Source organism: Triticum dicoccoides, chromosome 2A (genome assembly GCF_002162155.2).
Source record: "Triticum dicoccoides isolate Atlit2015 ecotype Zavitan chromosome 2A, WEW_v2.0, whole genome shotgun sequence".
Taxonomy (NCBI): Eukaryota; Viridiplantae; Streptophyta; class Magnoliopsida; order Poales; family Poaceae; genus Triticum; species Triticum dicoccoides.
In genome coordinates, this window is record NC_041382.1 from 749,535,001 (window position 1) to 749,541,505 (window position 6,505).

Consider the following 6,505-nt stretch of genomic DNA (forward strand, 5'->3'; position numbering starts at 1 on the left):
CCATGCCTCTCTCGAATACGTAATACACACACATACTTCTCTAGGCCCCGCCAAATGCATTAACTACAAATTCACACATGTTACATCACGTACCCCATTGATCTAAAAAGCCCTCTCTTCATGTTTATTTCGCATACAACATTCCTTTTGACTGAAGTGTGGCCAAAAAATTATTTTAGAGTTTCTACATATATACAACATTACAAAGTTATATGGAGGAGTACGAACGCTAATTTGCATTGCATGGTGCCCACAATGATATTTATTCCGCACTGTGAATTTGTATATTTTTATACTATATACAAAGTTAATTAGTCATAATAAAGAGAAACGAAGAGCATATCTCTCTCCATAGCATACCCCCCTGTACGCCCCTTTCACGTATGCACACAAAACTATCTCCAGGTCCTCTAAAAGTAAGCCCCCAGAACATTCACGCATGTTTCATCTTTCTCTCGCGATATATGCAATGACGATCATTGTATTTGAAGCAAAAGCACGATACGTACATTGGACTTCAGAATCCACTCATTATGGTCACCATTTATGTTTAGTGGTTATAATACAGTCACGGGCTCACCGTACAACTCTGTGTTTGCTCTTGACATGACTAGTTGACCGGTTAAACGCTCCATGTGGCACCTCTAGTGTTGCATCACATTATCTCACTACCATCGTGCCCACATGTCGACTTGTATCTACTCTACATCTACACTCTTATAAAATACATAAAATACACTCTTATAAAAAATAGAGTTGGTGATGATGGTGTGCCTGCCATCCTGCAATATAGGTTGTCCGATTTATATCTGACGGATAGGAAAGAAACTATGGCAATTTTGCAAAAAGGTACCCACACACCTCTACACATTTGCAAATAAGGCCTTCCCTCGTTCATCCTTCTCTCTCACAAGATAAACAAGTCATACAAATGCATCTTGACGTTACGTGCAATGCACGGGCATCTTGCTAGTAAGAATAAAAACAAACGACAAAAAAATATTTCGACGGTGGTTCGAAGTCATGACCGCGGGCACAGCGGACAAGGTGGTCTTGTATTGGTATGCTGAGCCATCTATTTTAACACACAGGAGCTGGTGTGGTGATTATACACACAGGCACGCATGCACACGAACTGCATCCACGCAACACTCACACGAACACATGCACCCACGCACGCACGCAACACTCACATGTACACACACAGCCACGCACGCACGCAACACTCACACGCATGCACGCAACACTCAGACGCGCACATGCACGCATGCATGCACACACCAGTACACCACACGACCAACACACACTCTCACGCTCAAGTGCTCAACCTACACGTGCATGCGCACACATCAGGCCCTGACAGACACATACACAACCAGGTGATTCCTGCGCACGGGTTGGAGCCTTCTCGTGCCTGCATAAATTTGTGTTTATCAGACCTTTTGCTTATGCGAACTGACATGTGGGACCCACAAGGAACATGGTCAATTTAACTAGTCAACATGGCGCCACGGAGACTATTTGGACGGTCAACAGAGTGCAATCCGATGCTGAACTGCGAGCAAGTGACTATATAATCACCGCAAAACATATATAGTGACCGTAATCAGCTCATTCTGAAGTTCGGTGACCGTATTACGCTTTTCTCTCTGTAGGCCCTCCAAAACTAAATCTCTACACGTTCTCGCATGTTACATCTAACAACTATGCAATACAGCACTACTACTACACTCTAACACAATAAATCATATGTGTTTTTAGTTTTACTAGATATCACACTACTAGAAAAACCCCTACTAATGGCGCACCTAATATGGCCATTAATGGCGCATCTGTGGTGCGCCATTAACAGCATGCCATTAGTAATTTTTACTAATGGCGCACCACCTGGTGCGCCATTAGTATCTGGTATACTAATGGCGCACCTCGGGTGCGCCATTAGTATAGGCCAGCGTGCGCCATTAGTATGTCTCCCAGGGGCCATGTATACCCAGGTGCTTTGGCATACTAATGGCGCACCACCACTGGATGCGCCATTAGTAACCGCAGCATACTAATGGCGCACTACCCAGTGATGCGCCATTAGTATGCACTGTCATACTAATGGCGCACTGTCCTGTGATGCGCCATTAGTATGAATATTAGGTTTTTTTTATCTTTTTATTTTCTGTTTTTTGCACAGGTTACAAAATGTATAGTTTGACAAAATATAGACAGCACACATCAACAACAGATTCATCGAATACAATAGAAGATTAGTCTTTGAATACAATTCATCATATTAGTCTCCGAATACAATTCATCATATTAGTCTCCGAATTAAAAAGACCGAACAAAGATAGAACATTATATTACAAGTCTCGAGACCGCGAGTAGCGAGTTTGTCTTGACATTACAAGTCGATATCGATCATCTAAACTACCATCACATAGAAGAGAGCTGCGGTCATCACGATGAGCATCATCACGATGAAACTCGTCTTCATCCGGTTCCTCCAACGCTCCCTCCCCTCTCCCGCTAGATAGCGGGCATATCTAGATTCGGCCTCGGCCCTAGTGGTGTACCCTTTGTAACTGTTACCGCTGAATCGGTGAACCTGTCTCCGACACTCCTCCCAGTCATCGTAGACTCCGGGAACCTTACCCTTGTACACGACATACGTCGGCATCGCTATGCACTAGCCAAACGAAACGTTAGTACCAATTCACAGACAATACATAAGCAATATATAATTATGCAACAGAACGACCGGAAGAGAAAAGGAAGACATTAATAGCATCGATTACATCTAAGTTGAACGACTCTCGAAACCAAAGAGACATACTACAAGTTCATTAAAGTTTAATTACAACATGAGCCAATCGATGTTTCAGAACTAGACAACTCGACTCAAGGGACCGGAGCGTGGAAGCCGCCGTCTATCGTGGGAGTCATGAAAGAACGGGCGTTGTCATCCTGCATTTGTAGCATTGTGTCGATGTCACTGTTGGACGGTTGTTTTCTGAGGTAGAACTGCCCCGAGGTACGAAGGACATCTTGATGGATGATTTCCGCAAACTCCGACTGGATGCGAAAGAATTCTTGTCGGAGGTCCGCGTCCTGGATTGCCGACACGCTCGCGGCCCAATCTTTGAGTTTACTCGGTAGCAGAAGTTGATGATGGTCCCGTACGATCGCCCGCATGTGATGGATGGCGTAGTAGGCACCCTTCTGACCGCCAGGCGGCTGCTTGACGCAGCAGAACGTCGTATTGTGGGAGAACACGTGCTTGCCGTACTTATGAATAGGCCTGGTGAAGGTGCCTCCAGATTGGGCTTAGCCGGGGAGAACATCATCAAGAACCTTCTTGACATTTGTCTAGTCTACGTTCGACTGACGATCCGGGTCGAAATACGTGGCCATGGAATATTTGGGGCTTAGGAGGATGAGCGTGCAACGTGTGTCACTGCAGAAAACACGGAATGTTAAAAGAAAAACGATCGAAAAGTAAGAATTCATATGTTACGGGCCGGTTGAGGGGAGGACTTACTCGGGAAAGTAAGGCACGAGGAAGTTATCATTATCTTGGTTTGCCAGAATGACGCCTTCGAGGTAAGAACTCGCGACTTGCCGGTCCCCAGCGCTGCCCAAGATCTTGGCACGCATGTAGAAGGGGTCGACTATCACGATGTCCGGGGTCTTGTCACGAATGATCCGCATCTCCATACTCAGCGAAAATAGCCGAACGAAGGTGTAGTGCAGCGGATGAAGGTTCAACATAGCGAGGATGTCATCAAAACGCAGGACGATCGTACGCCCGATGGAGTTATCCACAAAGCCCTTGCCCTCTGGCACCTTGGCCGCGAAAACCGGGTATGCCACACCCTTCTCCCTGAGACGCCGCTTCTCCAAAGCAAGAACACTGTCATGCAGACTCCGCATAGCACCGGTTGCAGCATTGAGCATATTTGTCGGTAGCATCGCCCTACCCGCCACATGCACCCTCCTCGAGATATCCTGCGGTGAAGGTGGCCCGTCCTGAGCACGGATCGTACTCGGTGCCGGCTGGCTCGCACCCTTCTTAGTCTTTCTTTTGCGTGCCTTCTTCTTCTCCTGTAATGGGACCGAGTTCTGCTCACAGACCGCCTTCTTGAGTGTGTTGGGGCTGATAATATTTCGCACCTCGCCTATCTGAGGCTCGGTGAAGTCGGCAGCTGGAGGCGTCTCCTGAGAGCTGAACGCCAGACGGCGCCTGTTGCAACTTGGCTTCTCCGCGGTACGAGCTAGATCGCACACGTCTTTTGTTGGGTTTGGTTCTTGAGAAGGAGGCCCCATGAAGTCGCCATCGTACCCATGCTCGGCAAAGTACTGATCGACGTTGCCAAATGTATCATCGTCGTCTTCGTCGTCGTTCTGATCCTGTGCCATATGCATGTTTGGATCCAGTGGCATAGGGATGTCCGGCACCGTTACGGCGGTCTTGCCATGGGGCCGACTTGGCGCCGGCACGACTGGCGGTGTTGTCTTTGGGGTGGTGTCCCCCGCCCCCAAACGAATCTGGCTCTTCGGCCAAAGCAGGGGCCAGCTCAGGCAGGCGCTGAGGGTCATCACGTCATCATCGTCGGCCCCGACGGGTCGAATCGGAGGTAACAAGTCATCGCAGCCTGGCAGCACCCGAACCAGTTGAACCCTAAACAAGTTGGGTGGCATCTGGGTACCGTGGAACAAGGGGTTGCCCGGTTGAACGATTTTGCCCTTGGCGACATCGACCAACTCGTTGTTCACGAAGTGGAGGAGAGTGCACGGAACGTCGGCGGCGCCCTGCGAAAACATGTAGGGCGTCAGGGATGCCCAGTCAAAGGCAAGGACATGAAGTCCTCCGCCGAGAGAGGCTTAATTAGTTACCGTGATGATGGCGTCGAGCTCGGCTAATGGCGTGCAGTTGACGGAGCGGCGAGGTGGGATAGCGATCGAGATGGAGGGGGATCGAGATCGAGTGTCCATGAAATTTAAAAATATTCATGATAGTTCAAAAAGTACCCATGAAATACAATCGAGAAATGAAGGCTACGATTTAAATACAATCGATCTTAGCTAGCTATCTGTTCACAATCTTCTTGCCCTTCTTTTTCGCAAATGGAGTTCTTCTGTGGAACGGACGTCCTTTAGGTAGGGTGGTCCTGCTTCTTCTTGTGGTGTATGCTGCTACTTCATCATCGTCGTCATGTTCGATCCTCGGGTCGCCGTACTTGTCGAAGTCTTGCTCATTGGCTACTCCATCCATTCCGATGATCTTCCTTTTGCCTCTCCTCACGACAACACGACTGGGCTTTGGCAGGTCGGTAATGAAGAAGCATTGGTCCACTGGGGAAGCCAGTACCCATGGCTCATTTTTCGCGGTGACGTTTGCGCCCGCGGTCTTGGATTTGGCTTCGGGTATAACCATGGTGGTGAAATACCGGTCTTCTTTTATGACGTTCTTGGCCCATCTGACACGGAACATCGGGACCTTCTCTCCAGCGTAGCTCAGCTCCCAGATCTCCTCGATCCTTCCGTAGTATCTGTCCTTGTCGTTACCGGTGTAGGATTCCATCGTTACCCCGGAGTTCTGATAACCATCGCTCTTCATGTCCTTGGCCTCGGTGTAGAATGTGTAGCCGTTGATATCGTACGCCTCATAGGTCATCAGGTTGTGCTCGGCGCCCTGTGACAAGGCGAATATGAGTTGTTCTTCCGCGGAAGAATCCTCATGTAAAGGGTACGACAGAAGCTTATGCTTGAACCAACGCGTGAAACATGAGTTGTGCTCTTTGAGTGTATCTCCGTCCGTCCTCTGTTGGCCTCGGTCATTGTACGTCTTTTTAATAAACGTTTTGTGCTCTACCACTCAAGGATCGACCACGTCTATGTGTTGTAGCGCGACTAGGTTTGCTCTTTCAAAGTCGGCGAGTCGACCCTCGAAGTCGACATGCATTTCGCGGCGACCCTCACGGTGACCCCATCCAGCGAGCCTGCCGAGGTGCCTGTTGACGGGCAGACCAACGGGGTTCTCGATGCCTAGATAATTCGTGCAGTAGGAGATGCACTCTTCGGTCAGAAAGCCCCTGGCTATGCTTCCTTTTGGACGTGACATGTTGCGAACGTATCCTTTGATGACACCATTCATCCTTTCGAACGGCATCATGCTGTGCAGGAACGTCGGCCCGAGTTGGATGATATCCTCCACTATATGGACCAGCAGATGCACCATAACGTCGAAGAATGCGGGTGGGAAGTACATGTCAAGCTCGCATAGTATCACCACGATCTCTTCCTGTAGCCTTCTGAGTTGCCTCACGCCAATCGACTTCCGAGAGATGACGTCGAAGAAGTTGCATAGGCCAAATAGCGTTTCACGGACGTGCGCGTCCATGATCCCACGGATTGCAACTGGAAGTATCTGCGTCATCAGCACGTGACAGTCGTGAGACTTCATCCCGCTGAACTTCTGCTTCGCTGGGTCTAGGTATCTGCTTATCTTCCCCGT